Source organism: Pogoniulus pusillus, chromosome 3, assembly GCF_015220805.1.
Source record: "Pogoniulus pusillus isolate bPogPus1 chromosome 3, bPogPus1.pri, whole genome shotgun sequence".
Lineage (NCBI taxonomy): Eukaryota > Metazoa > Chordata > Aves > Piciformes > Lybiidae > Pogoniulus > Pogoniulus pusillus.
The window spans coordinates 7,702,422-7,725,654 of record NC_087266.1 but is presented as its reverse complement, the minus strand read 5'-3'; the positions used below and the strand labels follow the sequence as shown (position 1 = coordinate 7,725,654).

The window sequence follows — 23,233 nt, the reverse complement described above, 5'->3', positions numbered from 1 at the left end:
CACTGTGCCCATTCCAGTGCTATCCAGAGTCAGGCTCCCTCTCTCTCTGTAGCACTCCTGGGGCCACTGCCATGAGTGTGAGAAAAGCCCAGGCAGCAGCCCAAGTGGAAAAGCTCTGTCCTGCTATGGGACAGGGTGACAGAGGATGCACCTTGGCAAGTTGTCCTACCTTGTTGGACAACCTTGTTTTTGTCTTCCAACCTTATTGATTCTACGATTCTATGATTAGGAATTCAGGGACATAAGAGACAAATTGCTCTTAGCTTGCCTTTTTTATTTTCCCTTCCCTTCAAAATGAAAACAGGAGGTTACAGATAGTACTGAAAGTGTTTTGGAACTTCTCCTCAGCATTTTCTGTTTACCAAATGTAATTTATAATAAATGATGCTGCTATAGAATCATCGAATCAACAAGTCTGGAAGAGACCTTCAAGGTCATCCTGTCCAACCTAGCACCCAGCCCTGTCTAGTCATTTAGACCATGGCACTAAGTGCCTCATCCAGTCTTTTCTTGAACACCTCCAGCCACAGTGCCCTCACCACCTCCCTGGGCACCCCATTCCAATGCCAATCACTCTCTCTGCCAACAACTTCCTCCTAACATCCAGCCTAGACCTCCCCCAGCACAACTTGAGCCTATGTCCCCTTGTTCTGTTGCTGATTGCCTGGCAGAAGAGGCCAACCTCCACCTGGCTACAGCCTCCCTTCAGGGAGTTGTAGACAGCAATGAGGTCACTCCTGAACCTCCTCTTCTCCAGGCTGCACACCCCCAGCTCCCTCAGCCTCTCCTCTTAGGATTGTGTCCAGGCCTTTCATCAGCTTTGTTGCCCTTCTCTGGACACCTTCCAGCATCTTAACCTGTTTCATCACCAATAATGTGACATCTAAGGGACTGTTTCTCAGAGGCTTTTGGGAAAATGAACATCTTTGATAATGTGGAAATTTCTTTAAAAAATATTAATAAAAGAAAGAAGGAAAAGACATTCTTGAAACTCTTTTCCCAGGACAAAGGACCTCTTCCTAAGGGAAAATCAGACTGTGCTATCTTGAGTGCAGCTGGACAGTTTCCTGCATTCAAAAGCATAACTCAACTTGTCAAGTCATAGCTTTAGACTCAAAAATATTATTGAACCCCATCTTGCCTCCTTCCACACAGTGAACCAATATTTGCAGTTGGTTAGGTTTCACCTAGACACTCTGTAAAGTATTTTCTGTGTTTCTTAGAATGAGCACTGGAAAAGAAACCACTCACTTGGGATTCAGAAAAGAAAAATTTCTCCTGGGGAGGACATTTTTCTGTTATTTTGCCAGCAGGTGGAGGGAGGTGATTCTGCCTCTCTACTCTGCTCTGCTCTGCTGAGACCCCACCTGGAGTACTGCATCCTGTTCTGGAGCCTCCATTACAAGAAGGATGTGGAGATGCTGGAGTGTGTCCAGAGAAGGACCACTGGGATGCTCAGAGGGCTGGAGCAGCTCTGCTGTGAGGACAGACTGAAAGAGTTGGGGCTGTTTCATCTGGAGATGAGTAGGCTCTGAGGTGACCTTCTTGTGGCCTTCCAGGATCTGAAGGGGGCCTACAAAAAAGCTGGGGAAGGACTTTTTAGGCTCTCAGGGAGTGACAGAAGTGGGGGGAATGGAGCAAAGCTGGAGGTGGGGAGATTTAGAGTGGATGTGAGGAGGAAGTTGTTGAGCATGAGAGTGGTGAGAGGGTGAAATGGGTTGCCCAGGGAGGTGGTTGAGGCCCCATTGCTGGAGGTGTTTAAGGCCAGGCTGGATGAGGCTGTGGCCAGCCTGATCTCAGCTAGGGTGTCCCTGCCCTCTTCTGCAGGCTGCACACCCCCAGCTCCCTCATCCTCTCCTCACAGGACTGTACTCCAGGCCCCTCCCCAGCCTTCCTGCTTTTCTCTGGACACATTCCAGCACCTCAACATCTCTCTTGAATTGAGGAGCCAAGAACTGGGCACAGTATTCAAGGTGTGGCCCGACCAGTGCTGAGTAGAGGGGAAGAATATGCCCTAGTTTCTCTGAGTGGAGTCAGTGTTGCCTCATACTTACCAGCTCTTGAGGTCAACTGATGATGAAAAATGTTACTCTGATTTTTTCCCAGAAATAATCAGAGAATCTCATTTCTTCCAGAAATATTATGGTAAAACTTAATTCTTGGGCTTTTTTTTTCCCCTTAAAGTCAAGTAACCTTTTCAGTTAGAAGGGAAAATAACGTGGGGGGGTTGGGTTTTGTAATAACTCAAATCTGACTGTTATTTCAATTTCTGCCTGACATTATTTCTCAGCAAATAAAGCCAGACTGTCACAATGGTCTGATTGAAAAAAAAAACTCTATAATTGAAAACTCTATAATTTCATGGTCACTGGACCCCAGGCAGCCTCCAACCACCACATCCCCTACCAGCCCCTCTCTATTTGTGAGCAGCAGGTCAAGCAGGGCTGCCCCCCTGGTAGGCTCACGTAACAGCTGGGATAAGAAGTTGTCTTCCACACATTGCAGAAACCTTCTAGACTGCTTCTTCTCTGCAGTGTTTAAGTCCCAGCAGATGTCTGGTAGGTTAAAGTCGCCCACCAGAACAAGGGCAGGTGATCTTGAGGCAGCCTCCAGTTGCTTAAAGAGTAATAAATCAACCTCTTCTTCCTGGTTGGGTGGTCTGTAACAGACTCCAACCAGGATATCAGCCTTGTTGGCCTTCGCCTTAAGTCTCACCCATAATGACTCAACTTGATCATCTTTGATTTCTACCTCCATGACATCCAGAGCATCCCTAATATACAGAGCCACTCCCCTGCCCTTTCCACCTTGCCTTTCTCCCTTGCCTGATAAAGAAACAAGCAATAATCAAGACTGTGGTGGAGGGTTGCACAGGCCCCGAATGACTGTGTTTACAGATCTATTCATGCCCAGACATGTTGTCCCCTCGAAAAGTGTTGCCCTGCCTAAACTTGGGCAAAACAAGTTAAGGGGGACAAAGGGGGACAATAGAACTGGTGCCTTCCAGTCTGGGTTGCCTCCTCGGAGGTTGAAGTAAACACGTTGTGTAAGCTCACGTTCCTAGGGTGGGGAAGCCACCTGAGCCCTCTCCATATTTGGGGGTACCGGACCCTCGGGCTTCACCTTATTTGGTAAGTTTTGGCCTGTTGCCAAGCCCTCATTGGACAGAAGTGTGGCCAAGGACCACCAATTGCGGGGTCAGAACTCATAAAAAGGACAATTCAGTGTCCCTGCTATCTCTCGCATCTCGCACCTCGCTCCTCTCCTGCCACCCTCTACCACCCACCTGCTGCTCCTAGCTGCTTCCAGCCGCTTTTGGGGACCACCACCGCTGCATGACTCCAGCCCATGGCGCCAGCCCAGGGAACTGACCAAGACACTCCCGGCCAGCTGCCGCTCCAGCCGCCGCTCCCTGCTTCACTGTGCCCGTGGAAGCTCCAGACAGCGCACCCCAATAACCCCTGAGCTGAACTACTCAAACCCACCATATTTGGGACCATCGAAGCTGACTCCAGCCAGTGAGTAACTGAGAAACTCGATCTAAGCCAGCATAAACTCTCAATAACTTACCAGTGGCACTGTCATGCCACAGACTCTCTTCCTAAATCCTTTCAAACCTCTGCTAAATTCCCAATTTGCTGTCCATAGACATTCTGCATCAGGAACAGTGTGGCCAGCAGGACAAGGGAGGTTATTCTGCCCCTGAACTCAACACTGGTCAGGCCACACCTTGAGTGCTGTGTCCAGTTCTGGGCCCCTCAATTCAAGAGAGATGTTGAGGTGCTGGAACATGTCCAGAGAAGGGCAACAAAGCTGGTGAGGGGCCTGGAGCACAAACCCTATGAGGAGAGGTTGAGGGAGCTGGGCCTGTTTAGCCTGGAGAAGAGGAGGCTCAGGGGTGATCTTATTACTGTCTACAACTACCTGAAGGGACATTGCAGCCAGGTGGGGGGTGGCCTCTTCTCCCAGGCAACCAGCAACAGAACAAGGGGACACAGTCTCAAGTTGTGCCAGGGGAAGTATAGGCTGGATGTTAGGAGGAAGTTGTTGGCAGAGAGAGTGATTGGCATTGGAATGGGCTGCCCAGGGAGGTGGTGGAGGCACTGTCCCTGGGGGTCTTCAAGCAAAGCCTGGCTGAGGCACTTAGTGCCAGGGTCTAGTTGACTGGCTAGGGCTGGGTGCTAGGTTGGACTGGATGATCTTGGAGGTCTCTTCCAACCTGGTTGATTCTATGATTCTATGATTCTATAATCTTGGAACCACATACAAAGAACTTGTGTGGGGTAGCTGTAAATAAGTTTGGGGAGGGGGGAATCCTTGTGTATATAATATTAAATTATTTAAACCCTTTTAAAATTCAGCCTCATATTTCATTCCCCCAAACCCACACGAACCCCTTCACAACAAATACCTGACAGAAAGTTGTTTTTTTTAAATGAAATTTAGATTAAAAAAGGTTGTAACACCAAAAAGTAGATGTTTGTATGTAAGCAAACAGGAATTCTATTTTCTGAGAATTCCCAGGGACTCTTTGAACAAGAGATCAGTAGAAGAACTGTACTCAGCACTGGTCAGGCCACACCTTGAGTGCTGTGTCCAGATCTGGGCCTCTCAATTCAAGAGAGATGTTGAGATACTGGAAGGTGTCCAGAAGAGGGCGACAAAGCTGGTGAGGGGCCTGGAGCACAGCCCTGTGAGGAGAGGCTGAGGGAGCTGGGGGTGTGCAGCCTGGAAAAAAGGAGGCTCAGGGGTGACCTCATTGATGTCTACAACTACCTGAAGGGAGGCTGTAGCCAGGTGGGGGTTGGCCTCTTCTGCCAGGCAACCAGCAACAGAACAAGAGGACACAGTCTCAAGTTGTGCTGGGGAAAGTATAGGCTGGATGTTAGAAGGAAGTTGTTGGCAGAGAGAGTGATTGGCATTGGAATGGGCTGCCCAGGGAGGTGGTGGAGTCACCGTCATTGGAGGTGTTGAAGCAAAGCCTGGCTGAGGCACTTAGTGCCATGGTCTGGTTGACTGGCTAGGGCTGGGTGCTAGGTTGGACTGGATGATCTTGGAGGTCTCTTCCAACCTGGTTGATTCTATGATTCTATGATTCTATGACTGATCTCTGAGAAATATTTCTGCTAATGTTCAAGCCTGAACAGCATTAAAGGAAGGCATTTTGCAATTTCTCTTATGCAGCCAACTGTGAAGTTTTCATTTCTAGGTTATTTTTTTCCCCATCAGTTCCTTAATTAAAAGTAATCAGAATACTAGTAAACATTTTGTTGTCTCCTATTAGAACCCCCCATGCAAATCTAGTGTAGAATAGCAATTGGATTCCTTCAGTAAGCAATAGCTGCCTTGCAATTTCAGGCTTGGATGCGTTAGAGTAATTGTAGGATTCTGCAGCAATACAAAGCACCCTCCTTAAAGCACCTAAGTCCTTTAGACACAACAGAACCAATTCTAACATGAAGGTTCTTACATTGCTGAACTTTTGTGAAAATTATCTGAAGCCACACACAAGTCACAGTCTCAAGTTGTGCCGGGGTAGGTATAGGCTGGATGTTAGGAGGAAGTTCTTCACAGAGAGAGTGATTGGCATTGGAATGGGCTGCCCAGGGAGGTGGTGGAGGCACTGTCACTTGAGGTCTTCAAGCAAAGCCTGGCTGAGGCACTAGTGCATAGTCTAGTTGACTGGACAGGGCTGGCTGCTAGGTTGGACTGGATGATCTTGGAGGTCTCTTCCAACCTGGTTGATTCTATGATTCTATGATTCTGTAAGTTATGCCACCCTACAGCGTTAGCTACAGCATTAAGTTGGATCTGACTTCTGCCCTCTTTTTCATCTGTGTGCTAAGCCACCCCTGGTGATAGTTGCAAATCAAGTTTAATGCCAGCCAGCACATAGAAAAGACATAGAATAAAAGTCCCAGTATTTATTGCAGTGTGTTTAGTTTGCAGTGGAGATAAAGACCTGAAGGGAGGCTGCAGCCAAGTGGGGGTTGGTCTCTTCTCCCAAGCAAGCAGCAACAGAACAAGGGGACACAGTCTCAAGTTGTGCCAGGGGATGTCTAGTCTGGATGTTAGGGGGAAGTTCTTCTCCAAGAGAGTGATTGGTGTCAGGGTGGGCTGCCCAGGGAGGTGGTGGAGTCACTGTCTCTGGAGATGTCGAAGAAAAGCCTGGCTGAGGCACTTAGTGCCATGGTCTAGTTGATTGGACAGGTCTGGTTGGTAGGTTGGCCTGGATGATCTTGAAGGTCTCTTCCAACCTGGTTGATTCTATGATTCTATTTTCCTCTAGCATCCCACCTCTGTGGCAAAATGACAAAAGCAACAGTAGAGAGGTGAGTTTATGCTTGCTTTGTCTGCAGCCTCTGTCAGCCCCAAGAGCAGCAAGAATATTACTGTACCTTAAAGCAGTAGATAATTAGCATGATCTCTTCAAAGCGTGCAGAATGTTTATCCACATAAACAGTTTGCTTCCTTCAGGAAATATTTAACCCACAGAAATTGCAGGCATTTGATATTTCCAAAAATAAGCTCTTTTTTTTTTTGCACTTGTGAATCATCAAGGGTCCACTTCCATGGTGTATGTAATACCTTCTGTTGAACAGCTGCACATTATCTGAGTTTATAATCTTAATTTTGTGCCATAATTGATATTCACAATTAGGTGTGGTACAAATTAAATCAGTTAAATTGAAATATGTTGATATTTTCAACTATATTTTCCACATCCCCCATTGCAGGAGGGATGTGGAGATGTTGGAGCGTGTCCAGAGAAGGACCACGAGGATGATGAGAGGGCTGGAGCAGCTCTGCTATGGGGACAGACTGAAAGAGTTGGGGCTGTTCAGTCTGGAGAAGAGGAGGCTCTGAGGTGACCTTCTTGTGGCCTTCCAGTGTCTGAAGGGGGCCCACAAAAAAGCTGGGGAGGGACTTTTCAGGCTCTCAGGGAGTGACAGGACTAGGGGGAATGGAGCAAAGCTGGAAGTGGGTAGGTTCAGGCTGGACATGAGGAGGAAGTTGTTGAGCATGAGAGTGGTGAGCGCCTGGAATGGGTTGCCCAGGGAGGTGATTGAGGCCCCATCCCTGGAGGTGTTTAAGGCCAGGCTGGATGAGACTGTGGCCAGCCTGATCTAGGGTAGGAACTAGATGACCCTTGTGGTCCCTTTCAACCCTGACTGATTCTATGATTCTAACTGAAAAAAAAACCCATATGATAATGAACTAATCAGATAAAGGATTTTGTCTTTTCAAACATACTTCTATTTTTTTTACCATAAAATAATCTTTCAGATGCTGTGATTGAGGAAGAAACCTTTTCCTCAGGCAAATGAGCACATATTTAATTAAAGATACTGGCATCAAGTGATTTTAAGCATATATATATAGGTAGAAAATATATTATTAGGTAGAATATTATTGGGTAGAAAATATAAAAGAGTGCTTCTGCTTCATGATTGAGGGCCTATATATCCAAATAAGTGCTTAGAAGGAACTTTACTGAGGAAAATGAGTGCCAGTCACAGAGAGTCCCAAGAGTATTCACTCTATGAGCAGCACTGCCTAAAAAACCTATAGCTGTGGACAGAAAGTAGAAAAAGTTTGATTTTAGATTTCCTTAATGGTGAAAGGTTACTAATCTAAGGTATAAAACTAAAACATGTGGCCAAAGCTCCAGAGTTTAGCACAGAGAGTTCTCTAGTACCTTCTGGCATGTAAACTGCCTTCCTGCCTGCTATTTCTAGGGCCATTTCCTCAAACAGCTTCATGGATCTCACCACAGGAATCCAATTTCTGGCTTTAAAAATGTTGCACAAACAGTTTTAATTATTTCTGAAGTGAAGAAGAGGCAAGGCAGGTCTCCTAAGAGATCTTTAGCAGTTTTTAAGCTACTCAGAAGGGTTGTGGAGTTTCCACACTTGGAGTTACTCAAAATCCATCTGGAGAGGGACTTGTGAGACCTGCTTGTGAAGACAATGCTTAGGTCAGGGGTGGTAGATTAGCAGTCTCCAGAGGTGCCATCCTACTTCAAATATTCTGTGATTCTATTCTCCTATTATATTCAAGCCTATTGTTTATCCTGAACTGATTTTTTATGTTTGAACTATTTTTTCAAGTGATTGAACGAAGACATGAATGAATTCAAGACAGCAGAACCTCAGTTATAAGTAATTATTGAGTGATAGTTGCATGTAACTTCACAATCTAGATTTCAGATCATTTAAAGCTCTCTAGCAGGCTTTTTCAGGATGTTGTTCTTCTCTTCTCTTCTTTTCTTCTGTTTTCTTTTTTCATTTTCTTTTGTTTTCTTTTCTTTTTTTTCCTTTTCTTCTCTTTTCTTTTCCTTTTTTCTTTTCTTTTTTTCTTCTCTTTTCTTCTTTTTTCCTCTCCTTTCCTTTCCTTTCCTTTCCTTTCCTTTCCTTTCCTTTCCTTTCCTTTCCTTTCCTTTCCTTTCCTTTCCTTTCCTTTCCTTTCCTTTCCTTTCCTTTCCTTTCCTTTCCTTTCCTTTCCTTTCCTTTCCTTTCCTTTCCTTTCCTTTCCTTTCCTTTCCTTTCCTTTCCTTTCCTTTCCTTTCCTTTCCTTTCCTCTCCTCTCCTCTCCTCTCCTCTCCTCTCCTCTCCTCTCCTCTCCTCTCCTCTCCTCTCCTCTCCTCTCCTCTCCTCTCCTCTCCTCTCCTCTCCTCTCCTCTCCTCTCCTCTCCTCTCCTCTCCTCTCCTCTCCTCTCCTCTCCTCTCCTCTCCTCCTAACTCTTTTTAATTGCAAAGGGAAAAACTAACCTTTTACATTTCCAAAACATAGGAATGCTTTTCTTTGCCTCTCATTTGTTGTCCTCTACTAGGATTTGTTTATTGTGAGGTTACAGTTATTAAATCCAAAAAGGAGTAGAAATGCCTTAGGATTAAATCTTCCTATCCATTTTTCATGTGATAGAGATTAGAAAGTGCAAAGCAAAACAAGACCAAACATCACAAGAAATGGTTTGTGCATTTTCTTTTAAGTGTTGACACTATTTAAGCTAAGCCACTTTACAACTTGCAGTTACTGATCCTACTACTGTTCTGTTTGCTGTTAGAGGATTGTATACAAATGCAGTGATTTGCACTTAACAAAGTTTCTCAGCCAAAATGTGTCATATTGCTTCTCGTTCTTGTGGTGCTAATTGAAATTTACCTAAGTAGGTTATGGGAAATTAAACCTCAAGATGGTTAGGGAGATGGCTTCAATCCAGTCATTCGTGAGAATATGCTAACTGAGCTTCTGGAAGATTTCTACAGCATTTCTCCAGGGAAAAACAATCACTGGCACAAATAGACTCCAGAAAACAAGGCAGCACAACTGCAGATTCACTGATTCAAGACTTCAAATGTGTTAGAGGCTGGCGAGGGATGAAGAGCTTTGAATGCTATGGAAGTGCAAGTGTCAAGGTCCAGAGAATAGAGATTAAAAATATCTTTGTCCAGAGGAGTAAGATCTGTCCTTATGGATTTCCATGTTGTGAAATCAAGGTGCAAATGAGACCATATATCACCACAGAACTATTTATTAAAGGATGAAGTTGAACAAAATAGAGGGAGAGAGAAGGGGACAGAGAGAGAGAACAACAGTGAAAAAGAAAAGAAACAGGAAAGGAAAAGAGCAGGGATTGTATCACCATCGGCTGCATATAGGGGGGAGAGAGAGAGGGGTGTGTGGCCCAGGGATGTTCTACGGAGTTCGTTAGGAGTTCTTCTGGTGGAGGTGCAGCTCTGGTGGTGGTGCACACCTGGAGGTCCACCCTTGGGCAGGCATTGCTCATGTCTTTTTATACAGTTTTTAGATTGGTGTCCAGGTGCAGCTCCCCAGGAAATCTTCCTGTGTATTCATAAGTCACAGTATCACAGTATCATCAGGGTTGGAAGAGACCTCACAGATCATCAAGTCCAACCCTTTACCACAGAGCTCAAGGCCAGACCATGGCACCAAGTGCCACGTCCAACCCTGCCTTGAACAGCTCCAGGGACAGTGACTCCACCACCTCCCCGGGCAGCCCATTCCAGTGTCCAATGACTCTCTCAGTGAAGAACTTTCTTCTCACCTCCAGCCTAAATCTCCCCTGGTGCAGCCTGAGGCTGTGTCCTCTCGTTCTGGTGCTGGCCACCTCAGAGAAGAGAGCAACCTCCTCCTGGCCACAACCACCCCTCAGGTAGTTGTAGACAGCAATAACTACCTGAGGGGTGGTTACCTGTCCATATCCCAAATACACATAAGCCTTTTCTCTTTGGGGTAGCTGACATAAGATGTACCCATCCTGAGCATTCAAGACAGGTTGAGGTCCAGGAATTTCCTCAAAGGCATTTTCTGTTGATTTGCATCTCAGAGCTTTTGGCCAAGCACCATCTCTGAGCCCTGGTGGTTAATAAAGGCAATCTTTATCTTTGTTGATGAATGAGAGAGAGAGAATTTAGACTCTCACACCAAGAAACAAGATATTTTCACCAATAGAAGATGAAGGAAACAGGAGACAGAATTGAGAAATATGCCATCATGAAAAAAATATTTTAAAATTATTTTGAATTCCAGGTCAGATTTTTTAAAGTACCTAGACAAAAAAAGGGGGAAATAATCCTCTAAAGAGCCAATCTATTTCTATATCAAGATTGTTTTACATGTGACATTGCCTTTATATTTTTAAAGCAATATTTTCATTCTAATTTAGACTTGCATAAAAATAAAACCCAACAAGCAAACAAAATAACAAATCTGAATACTGGATAACAAACCTGGATACTGGATAACAAACCTGGATACTGGAAAGGGCTGCCCGGGGAGGTGGTGGAGTCGCTGTACCTGGAGCTGTTCAAGGCAGGATTGGACGTGGCACTTGGTGCCATGGTCTGGCCTTGAGCTCTGTGGTAAAGGGTTGGACTTGATGATCTGTGAGGTCTCTTCCAACCTCTGTGATACTGTGATACTGTGATACTGTGATTGCTCTTTGCATTATAGCTAGAAGGAATTTTCCCAGCATTCCTCAAAACAACAGCAGCAAAAATACCTGCTTAACGTTTAGCAAAAGGATTGCAGAGAAGGACACCTTTAGCTTCATTGTCATACAGAAAAGACTTTTGAAATTAAATCAATTAGTAATTAGCAATGGAAGCTGCCTCAGACGCAGAATAGAATCATAGAATCAGTCAAGGTTGGAAGGGACCACAAGGGTCATCTAGTTCCAACCCACCTGCCATGGGCAGGGACACCTTACCTTAGATCAGCCTGACCACAGCCTCAGCCAGACTGGCCTTAAACACCTCCAGCCATGGGGCCTCAACTGCTTCCCTGAGCAACCCATTCCAGCCTTTCACAACTCTCACACTCAACAACTTCCTCCTCATCTCCACTCTGAATCTCCCCACTGAGAGCATAAAAAATCCCTCCCCAGCTTTTTTGTAGGCCCCCTTCAGATGCTGGAAGGTCACAATAAGATCACCTCAGAGCCTGCTCTTCTCCTTACTGAACAGCTCCAACTCTTTCAGTCTGTCCTCATAGCAGAGCTGCTCCAGCCCTCTGAGCATCCTTGTGGCCCTTCTCTGGACACACTCCACCATCTCCACATCCTTCTTGTAATAGAGGCTCCAAAACTAGACACAGTACTCCAGATGGGGTCTCAGCAGAGCACAGTAGAGGGCAAAAATCACCTCCCTCGACCTGCTGATCACACTTCTCCTGATGCAGCCCAGGATCTGGTTGGGTTTCTGGGCTGCAAGTGCACACTGCTGGCTGCTGCTGAGCTTCTTGTCCACCAGCATCCCCAAGTCTTTCTCCTCAGGGCTGCTCTCCAGCCACTCACAGCCCAGCATGGATTTGTGCTTGGCATTGCCTCCACCCAGATGCAGGACTTTGCACTTGGTTCTGTTGAACCTCATGAGGTTGGCTTGTGCCTACCTCTCCAGCCTGTCCAGGTCCCTCTGGATGCCATCCCTGCCCTCCAGCATGTCTGCTGCACCACACAGCTTGGTGTCATCAGCAAACTTGCTGAGGCTGCACCCAATGCCTCTCTCCATGGCACCAACAAAGATGTTGAGCAAGACTGGTCCCAGGACTGATCCCTGAGGGACACCATTTGTCACTGGCCTCCACCTGGACATGGACCCATTGGCAGCCACTCTTTGGGTGCAGCCATCAAGCCAGTTCTTTATTCATCTAATGGTCCACCCATCAAACCCATGTGTCACCAGCTTGGAGACCAGGACGTGGTATGGGACAGTGTAAAAGGCTTTGCTCAGGTCCAGCAGTCTCAGCCACCTCCCAAAATAGTTTTAAAGAGTGATGAAAAACATCAAGTCCTTGAAGAGCAACCTGTCAAGTGCTTTCCAAGAGTGAATGGCCTCAGAATGTACTGCATGCACAGGAAACCAAATGTATGTGTTTGGTAATACAGGCACAGAGAATACCTAGAGATGGTAACATTTCCCAAAGTCTTCCTGTGCTGCAGTAGCAAGCTGTTGTAACTGAAAATCAGTCTGTGGATGTTTTGACCCTACACACATTTTTTGCAGCATTTCAGTTGCTAACAGGAATCTCAATATATTACCTAAAGTGTAAAGTGACTTCCTCACGGTCTAACCAGGTGATAAGGCAGAGTATGAAATCTCTAGAGATACTGCAAAAAAGCTATTTGTTCAACCACTTTGTTTCTCCAAATGAAAGACTAAAACGGAAATTAATCCCTAGTTCAACAATATTTACAGCTGTAGTAGATCTAAACTCATTATTTGTTGTACCTACAGAATAGAATCTCCTAAATTGTCAATTTTTCTGGTTGCTAAGACACAGTCTACTGTTTTATTTAAAGTAAGCAGACCTTTGTGCTAGTTTGAGCCTAGCTAGAATGTTTTGGTGAGAAGAATTAGATTGCAGGCTGGGGAAAGAAAACAATGGTGATGTCTACTTCACTCATAGGCTTGCTGAGATGTATAGGCACAAGAAATAAAAACATAGATAACCACTCTCACTTGGGCTGCTGCTGGCTGAGCTGCATCTTACTCTCTCACCTCACCCTCCATTTTGGACTAATCCACTTTGCTTCCTAACCCCCTGGCTGAACCTCCATTCTTCCTTGGGACTGGGGTAAGGTTGAGAGGGGTAGGGGGAAAGTGCAGGGGTGGTTGGGAGCCCCTCCTGGGGACTCAGGTTTCTGGGAGGGGAATTGTGTTTCTGCATTACCTTTTACCTTGTACATTTCTGTCTATAACTGTATATACTGCAAATACCTGCTTGTATACTGTGCTAGCTGTAAATATAAGCTTCATTCATATTTACAGAGGCAGCTGAATCTAGTCTGGGTGATTTTCAAAGGGGAGGGGGGGAACACCCAAACCATCACAACCTTAAAAACAAACAAACACCACTTCATATATGTTGGAACCCAGCAGGGCTGGATTTCACCTACTGTTTTATATCTGTCTATGCTTGTTCAGATCCAAGCTAAAATGTGATTTCATTCAATGTAGGCTAGCACAACAAATACTATTACATAAAGCAGCACAGGAAAATTAGTTCACAGGTATTGGGATAATGAATAAATGTCCAGGCTTTACTCTGAGGAGATTTAACACAAGGAGATTTATTACAATGACAATGAAAATGGTCTTACAATGACATTATCTTGTAATGGAAGAAAAAACACCCTTTTTTATTTTGTCCCAGAGTGAGACAGAATAACCTCTGGAATGTCAAGAAAGGGGCTTTAAGTGTATGAAAAATGCATATGACTCACCAAGAGAAAGCACAAGAGAATCTCATCTGGAATAGAACATCCTGTAGACAACAGAGCAGTACTAATGAGGCTTTTCATGCTGTCTCCTGTAACACTCTCAAATGTAAGTTAAGGCAAAATGACCTGGATGATATTCTTGTCAGAGAGAACACTTGTTGTGAGCCATATTCAGAGAGTAACTACCAGGAAGTTACACCAGTAGTTAAACTTGACATATTTGTCAAGAGCAGCTCCTGTAGGATTCTGCCCATGACCCAGTAGTAGCCATATTTCTGTCTATAGAATCATAGAATCAACCAGGTTGGAAGACACCATCAAGATCATCCACTCCAATCTATTACTCAGTCCTATCCAATCAACTAGACCATGGCACTAAGTGCCTCAGCCAGGCTTTTTTTGAACACTTCCAGGGAGGTGGTGGAGTCACCATTCCTGGAGTGTTTAAGGGAGGCTGGATGAGGTACTCAGTGCCACGGTTTAGTTAATTAGAAGGTGTTAGGTGACCAGTTGGACTCGATGTTCTTGGAGGTCTCTTCCAACCTGGTTAATTCTGGAATTCAAGTACAAAAATACATATGTAGTGAGACAGTTTCACTTGGCATAACAACAATGGGGCTGGGGTGGGAAAAATAGCTGAAGAAAAAAAAAAATCAGCAAGAACTGCAAGAATAAATTGGTCATTTTTACCTAAAGACTATCCCTAACTACTTTGTGTGTTTCTGAAGCATGCTTCATATTTCATTTGGCTTGAAAGTGTGGTATGCAGAACATCTGAATAATCCCATTTAAAAAGATGCTCACTTGGCATAAGCTTTCAAAGAAACAAACCCTCTATGAATCACAAAGGGGTAAAGATATAATTTATTCTTGGTGTAACTTTAAGCATGGGCAAGGAACCATATGGCAAGTTTAGCCTAGAGAAGAGGAGGCTCAGGGGTGACCTCATTGCTGTCTACAACTACCTGAAGGAAGGGTGTAGCCAGGTGGGGGGTGGCCTCTTCTCTCAGGCAACCAGCAACAGAACAAGGGGACACAGTCTCAAGTTGTGCAAGGGGAAGCATAGGCTGGATGTTAGGAGGAAGTTGTTGCCAGAAAGAGAGTGATTGGCATTGGAATGGGCTGCCCAGGGAGGTGGTGGAGTCACCATCACTGGAGGTGTTGAAGAAAATCCTGGCTGAGGCACTTAGTGCCATGGTCTGGTTGAGGGTCTAGGGCTGGGTGCTAGGTTGGACTGAATGATCTTGGAGGTCTCTTCCAACCTGGTTGATTCTATGATTCTATGATTCTAAAACACAGTACATTAGTACCTAGATTCTATTGCTTACGCAAGCATACAAAAGCTCTTCTCGCAGACCATTCCTGCTTCGAATGCAGCCTGCCAATTTTTCAGCTGTGGGCAATTAAACACTGCTCTGCCATGAGGGGCATACCATTACTCAGAGATGCTCAGCTGACTGCAAAACAAAAGCAGACTGTGACAGACTTGTGGGTGTTTGACAACCTGCTCTGCACAGCTGCGTTTCAGGAATGCAGCACTGAGCACAGCCCAGTCCAGCTCCTCTGATGTGTAATTACTTCTATGTTGCTGTCATAAAGATGTTATTCTCTCCTGTGATGGTTTGGGTGTTACCCCCCCCACATACACTTTGTAAAATCACCCAAACTAGACTCAGCCACTCTGGAAATGGAATGAAGCTTTACATTTACAGCTTGGCACAATATACAAGCAGATACTTACAATATATACAGTTAGATACAGAAATATACAAGGTAAAATGTAATACAGAAACACAACAGCCCTCCCAGAAACCTGAGTCTCCAGGAAGGGGCTCTCAACCACCCTTCCACCTTCCTCCCACTCCTCTCTCTTAAACCAGATCTTGCCTTATGCCCAAGGAAGATTTCCTCCCAGAAACCTGAGTCTCCAGGAAGGGGCTCTCAACCACCCTTCCACCTTCCTCCCACTCCTCTCCCCTAAAGCAGATCTTGCCTTATGCCCAAGGAAGATTGGAGGGTTGGCCAGGGGGCTTAGGAAGCAGGTGGATTAGTCACAAAGATGGCAGGTTAGGTTAGAGAGAGAAGTTCAGCCCAAAGCCCAGACAGCAACTGTGTTATCTATGTTTTTATTCTTGTTCTTATACACCTGAGCAAGCCTATGAGTAAAGTAGTCATCACCATTTTTTCCTTCTCACAGCCTGTAACCTAATTCTTCTCACCAAAACATTCTAGCTAGCTTCAAACTAGCACATCTCCATAATTAAAACTGTGCATCATAAAATAGTGACTGCTTTACTATTTACAAAAGCAGTGCCTATAATATCTCATGATGCTATCCTCTGAAAGTATTTTGGTGATTTGGCATATTTTAATTAGCTCCAAAACAGCATTCTTCTTGTATCAACACTACCAGAAAGAAGTTGATATATTTAGAACAACACCAACTGCCTGGGCTTGCAAGCAATTGATGTTTGTGTGTCCTGTAAACTCTCAGCATGTTAAAGATGTCCATTTTATTCTATTACAAGCTGTCAGAAATGAACTGTACTAAATAATTCAGGAAAAGCATATATAGTTTTTCTTCACCTTTGGATAGTTACTCCACCAGGTTTCACCAGAGCTTCAAAGCCTTGTTTCTCCCATTTCTAAAATATATCTGGAAGGTCAATGGTGCTTGAGACTGTGCACATCCATCCATGGCAAAGGCAAAGCAAAACTGCAGCTCAAAACCATCTGGCTGCAACATCACCTCCAAGATCATCCAGTCCAACCTAGCACCCAGCCCTATCCAGTCTACTAGACCATGGCACTAAGTGCCTCACACAGTCTCTTCTTCAACACATCCAGGGATGGTGACTCCACCACCTCCCTGGGCAGCCCAATCCAATATCAAATCACTCTCTCTGTGAAGAACTTCCTCCTTACATCCAGCCTAGACCTCCCCTGGCACAACTTGAAATTGCATTCCCTTGTTCTGTTGCTGGTTGCCTGGGAGAAGAGACCAACCCCCACCTGGCTACATCCAGCAATGAGGTCACCCCCGACTCTTGGGCTATAGCGGCAAGCAGTGAAGAATAGCAGTTTAATTTAGTGGAACATGAGTTTGTAGTTTCTTTTTTTTTTTCATTACCATGGAATCCTGACTCCATCAAAAGTTTTCCATCCTTTGAGGCCCTGGAAACCACACTTAGTCACTTAAGTGCTCTGGTGCACCCACAAATTTCACTCCGGTCAAGATACAGATGCTCAAAACATGTGGACCATTGAATTTCTTCACTGGGATAATCCTAGTACTTACCCTGCAGCCATTTCAGCACATGCCTAACAGAATATGAGTGATCAGAATTGCTGAATTAAGAACCTGGGCAAATACAGCCCAGCCTGCATTAGCCCTCAGGAGAGCAGCTTTGCTAACAGCAGTTGGGTTTAGATTTCACATTCTTAGAGAACTCCCCACCTGGAGTACTGCATCCAGTTCTGGTGTCCCCATTACAAGAAGGATGTGGAAATGCTGGACCACGTCCAGAGAAGAGCCACTGGGATGATCAGAGGGCTGCAGCAGCTCTGCCATGAAGATAGACTGAAAGAGTTGGGGTTGTTGAATCTGGAGAAGAGGAGGCTCTTAAGTGACCTCTTTCCAGTATCTGAAGGAGGCCTACAAAAAAGCTGGGGAGGGACTTTTTAGGCTGGTTACTTCTGTGAATTCTGTGATTCTGAACTCTGAAATGATGTAGAGTTATATAATTGCTTCAGCTGGAAAAGACCTCCAAGATCATCATGTCCAACAACCAACACCATGAAATATAGATGTCTTCAAGATTCTAGTTCTTCCAAGCTATGGCAAGGGATGATGCCAAAGTGTTTAGCACTCAGGACCAGAATTGTTTGAGGTTCTCTTTCAAAAGGATAAAACATGTTTTCCTATGACAGCTTTTGATGTTGTTGTTTTCTCATTGAGAGAGGTTTTAGAAGAAGAAAGAAATGTAAATTAAGCAGTCAATGAAAAGAGTTTTCATTATTTGGAATTAGGATGTGAGGAATGCTGTGTTGTGCTCTGGAAAGCACCAAACATCTATTTTGTGTGCTGCTTTTTTTGTGCTGGTTGACTACCTTCAGATGTTCTTCCATTTAATAGAGCCCCTGTAATCACTGTTCATCCAAGCTGGGCAGCCTGGTATCAAGTCGCTCTGCTGGTTTTGCCTGAATTGCTGCAGGGATGACATTAGCTCAAGCTTCCACTGATTTTTCACTCTAATGAAGAAATCTTTGTGATCAAAATATAACACTAAGAAAAACTTTGCTGTCCAGAGAATTCCTCATAGAAAATGAGACTAGGTGGGCCAGCTGGAATAACCCAATTTCAAACCTAGACACTTGTATGATAGATCCAACACTTGCATTGGGAGCATATGAGGGGCTTGAAGCATAACAGGGAAATCTGTACTAGTGGCATGATTATGACTAACCATTTTGATAAGAAGCAGGTATCAGTTTAGGAGAGGAAGCAGTGGATCAAATTTGGGAAAAGGCAGTAAAGATGACCTGGCTGCAACAAAGTCCTTATTTCTGTTCCTTGCTTGTCCCAGGGCAAAACCAAACCTGGCTTTATGCTTCATGTTTGGAGATAAGCAGAGGCTTTAATACTTCTTCTGAGTGTGCTCTGAGAGAGGAATAGGAAAGTGAATGCAAGCTTCTACTTCTGCTGCTCAAAGATGATTATACTGTCAGAGCAACATCTCCTGATCCGAAATTTCCCAGATGCATCGAATATCTATAGACTAATACAGGGGCTGGCATCAGGGGTTCATTTCTACTTGTTCATGTTTAGGCTTGGGACTCTTAGATTATCTGGCTGCTGGAGAGCAGCCAGACAGAGAGGGATCTGGGGGTGCTGATTGATACCCGCCTGAACATGAGCCAACAGTGTGCCCAGGTGGCCAAGAGAGCCAGTGGCATCCTGGCCTGCATCAGGAATGGTGTGGTCAGCAGGAGCAGGGAGGTCATTCTGCCCCTGTACTCTGCACTGGTTAGACCACACCTTGAGTACTGTGTTCAGTTCTGGGCCCCCCAGTTTAGGAGGGACATTGAGATGCTTCAGTGTGTCCAGAGAAGGGCAACGAGGCTGGGGACAGGCCTTGAGCACAGCCCTATGAGGAGAGGCTGAGGGAGCTGGGATTGGTTAGCCTGGAGAAGAGGAGGCTCAGGGGTGACCTTATTGCTGTCTACAACTACCTGAGGGGAGGTTGTGGCCAGGAGGAGGTTGCTCTCTTCTCTCAGGCAGCCAGCGCCAGAACGAGAGGACACAGCCTCAGGCTGCACCAGGGGAAATTTAGGCTGGAGGTGAGGAGAAAGTTCTTCACTGAGAGAGTCATTGGACACTGGAATGGGCTGCCCGGGGAGGTGGTGGAGTCGCCGTCCCTGGAGCTGTTCAAGGCAGGATTGGACGTGGCACTTGGTGCCATGGTCTAGCCTTGAGCTCTGTGGTAAAGGGTTGGACTTGATGATCTGTGAGGTCTCTTCCAACCTTGGTGATACTGTGATACTGTGATACTGTGATCTTCAAATATGACCCAAGCTAAGTAAGCCATATGGCTTCAAATAAAGGTCAGTTTTAATACTACTTACAATGTGTTTCTTGTCAGAGATGAAAAATATTAACTGTCAGACATGAAAAGTGTAACTGTCCCTTAACATGAATATTGTTATCTATATTGAAATCTATCACCTCTCCTTCATTAAGTACAGTTAATTCATAGCCACTCTATTTGGCCAGGTGTTGCTTTAAATCAGCTGCAACTACCTGAAGGGAGGCTGTAGCCAGGTGGGGGTTGGTCTCTTCTCCCAGACAACCAGCAACAGAACAAGGGGACACAGTCTCAAGCTGTGACAGGGGAGGTCTAGGCTGGATGTTAGAAGGAAGTTGTTGGCAGAGAGAGTGATTGGCATTGGAATGGGCTGCCCAGGGAGGTGGTGGAGTCACTGTCCCTAGAGGTGTTCAAGGAAAGTCTGGGTGAGGCACTTAGCACCATGGTCTAGAAGACTGGATAGGGCTGGGTGTTAGGTTGGCCTGGCTGATCTTGGAGGTCTCTTCCAACCTGGTTGATTCTCTTATTTGCTGTCATTTTAATGATTTATGATACTAATAGAATGCAAATCTATTAGTAGAAGACCTCAACTCCTGACACATGCATTTGCTCATGACTATCCTTGATAGTAATTTTCATGGCATGGTATCTTTTTCCCCTCTTTATTTTTCCTCCAGTGATTTAGTGGCATTAATGATAACCTACACAAGATGTTCACAAAGAATTGTGAAGAATTGATTAGTTGTTTATTATTATTCAGAACTCTGCAGCATATTGATATTTTTCTTCAGATTCCAGATCTGGTTTTCCTCTTGTAAACTGCAAACAATGCCAGAAAATTATACCAGCATAAAAAGTGATGCAAAAAATTATTCAGAGTAAGGGGAAATGAATGTTTGGAAATTACCATCTGTTTATGGACAGTTATTAGAGAACATGAGGGAGAAGTGAGTGTAGTTGCTGCGCATCGCTGTACAGGCCAAATGTGAAGACCCAACCAGTGAGCCAGTACCAGGATGCTTCCTCTATTAGAAGAGCTCTACCCACGCAGGAAGCCAGTAGGTCATGTTTAGTCATCAGCCAAAAGTCATGAAGCAAGTGAAGACTGAGGCAATAGAATAAGGGAAAACCAATTCCAGTGGAAGAAGTAATGATGATGTAAGAGGAGATCCTTTTTTTCCTCTTCCCATCAGGAGCTGTGCTGTGTCCCAAATGTGACCTGAGGAGCACTCCATGGGCTGCAGGAGGATATCTGCTTCACCATTAACCTCCATGGGCTGTAGAGAGACAGCCTGCCTCGCCACAGTCTTCAGCATGTGCTGCAGGGGTATATGTGCTTCGGTGCCTGGAGTATCTCCTCCTCTTTCTTTTCCAGCACTCTCTTTCTCTGCAGTTACGCCCTTCACACAGGGCTGTGTTTGCAGGTTCGCAGCTCCAGCCTGTGCAGGGCTGTGCCGGCAATGCAGGGGCCTGGGCTCTGTCTCTGCGGGAGGGACGAGTCCCTGCTGCGCGCTGCAGGCAGCTGGAGAGGCTGAGCGGCAGGCTGCGGCTCGGCTAGCTGCGGGCTCGGCTTGCTTGGGCCTCCTAGCTTGGTGCTTTGAGGTGCTGCAACCTCGGCAGCGGCTCTTGATACTTGTCCGGGTGAAACCAGGCAAAGTGCTCAGCGTCAGGGCCAGCAGCTGTAACAACAACTATACCAACAGCTATAGCAAGAACAAGAAGTGTAACAACTACAACTCTAACAACAACTCCAACTACCAAGAGGTATAACAAGAATAACAAAATTGTGAAACCTATAAACCTAAACCAGCTCTAAGTGTAACAACTATAACTAACTTTAAATGCAAGTCTAAAGGAACTATCTGAAGCCATCAGTATACCTACAACTATCACTGTACCAACTCTAACAACAACTACACCAACGGGTATAACAAGAACAATAACTGTAACAACGACTCTAGTGAACAACAGGTATGACAAGAATGATAGTTGTCAACAACTCTAACCCTAAGAACAACTCTAAGTGCAAACAGCTATAACTATCTGTAACTATAACAAGTCCAAAATAAGAAGTGACTTCTATACCTACAACTATCACTGTAACAACTCTAACAACAACTATTCCAACGGGTAGAACAAGAACAAGAACTGTAACAAGGACTCTAATGAACAACAGGTATAACAAGAATGATAATTGTCAACAACTCTAACCTTAAGAACAACTATAAGTGCAAACAGCTATAACTATCTGTAACTATAACAAGTCCAAAGTAAGAAGTCACCTCTATACCTACAACTATCACTGTAACAACTCTAACAACAACTATACCAACAGGTAGAACAAGAACAGTAACTAACAACAACTCTAACTAACAACAGGTGTAACAGGAATAATAATTGTGAACAACTCTAACCCTACGCTGTGAGTGTAAACAGCTCTAACACTAAGTGCAACAACTCTAACTCTACCTATCACTACAGCAACTCTAAAGACAATTCAAAAGCATGGAGATGGAGCAGGGTTTCACTAGGTAGGGGGCCTCAGAAGGGTAATGTGACAAGCCATGGTGGTGCACATGAAGGAGACATTTCTTTGGAAGTCTCTTCCAGCTTCCTGGAGAAAGAAGAGGAGAAAAACAAACAGGAATTAGGGACAAGGGTCAGCTGAGAGAGAAGAGCTTGAAGAGGACCCAAGTCATCGCTGATCATTGTTCACCATGCATGTACAGCTCCTTCCAGGTGTTTCTAAGTGTGCTCAGAACATTCCCATTTTCATTTTTCATGTGATGCCTCCTGCAGTTGGTGTATGCAGCAAAACTAAAGGCCATCTCTCTAGGAAGCCTGTGGCAGTGTTTGACCACCCTCACAGCAGAGAAACGCTTCCTAAGATCGAGCCTGAACACTCCCTGATGCAGCTTACAACCGTTGCACAGGTGCTGGCTCTGGATGTCAGGCAGGAAGGGTCAGCAGCTCGCTCTCTACTTTGTCCCATATGCAGAATGTGGCATTTGGGTTAGTTCCACTTTGTGTGAAATGCCTCTGAGTATTAGACAGTATGGCCTCACCTAGCATTTCTCCAGGTCCTGAGGTCAGACTAACATGTTTGTACTTCCCTGGCTCTTCCCTCACAGCCTTCTTGTAAATGGGAGCAAGGCAGGAGAGTTTGCAGTCAGCAAGGAGCTCTCCAGACTGCCCACACCTCTGGTAGATGAGTGAGAGGGGTCCTGCTGTAGCAGCTGCTAACAAGTGCCAAGTGAAAAGTGCCTGTGCTGGGGTGGGATTTCTCTCCTGACACACATGTCCTCCCAGGGGCACTGCAGAAACATTGCCTGTCCTCAGAACCCCATCATGAGCTTTGAAGGACAGACAGCAGAGTCTGCTACACACCTGGGCTCCTCCTTCGTCTTGCCTGCTTGGATTTCCTTCTCTGCCCAGGCCTGCAAACTCCTTCCAGCTTCTTCTTCTTCTTCCTTCCTGGCTCCTCATCACATCCCTTCTCAGAGGCTGCTCTTCGCTCATGATGGACTTGTGAAGAGCCTGGAGAACTTTCCATCCAATAGCATTGTGAGACAGATAAAGCCATGGAATCATAGAATCAACCAGGTTGGAAGAGACCTCCAAGATCACCCACTCCAACCTATCCCCCAGCCCTAGCCACTCAAGTAGACCATGGCACCGAGTGCCTCATCCAGTCTTTTCTTGAAGACCTCAAGGGACGGTGCCTCCACCACCTCCCTGGGCAGCCCATTCCAATGGGAAATCACTTTCTCTGTGAAGAACTTCCATCATCCCCTTGCAGCAGCTCTGCTCTTTATCAAAGCTGCCTTCATTTTACCTGCTCTCCTCAGAGGAGCTCTTCAGGAGGTCCCTTCCAGGAGCAAGTGGAGGCACCTGCAGGAGGAAA

The 23,233-nt window shown here is 45.3% G+C and overlaps 1 long non-coding RNA gene across 1 annotated transcript; it reads right to left on the bottom strand.

The window, feature by feature from the left end:
* Nucleotides 1-21,800: 21,800 nt before the first annotated feature.
* Nucleotides 21,801-23,222, bottom strand: LOC135173500 (uncharacterized). The gene is made up of 3 exons (XR_010301357.1): nt 23,165-23,222; nt 22,717-22,874; nt 21,801-21,943 (listed from the first exon to the last, which is right to left on the bottom strand). It is a non-coding gene; the product is annotated as an uncharacterized LOC135173500 (long non-coding RNA).
* Nucleotides 23,223-23,233: the final 11 nt, after the last annotated feature.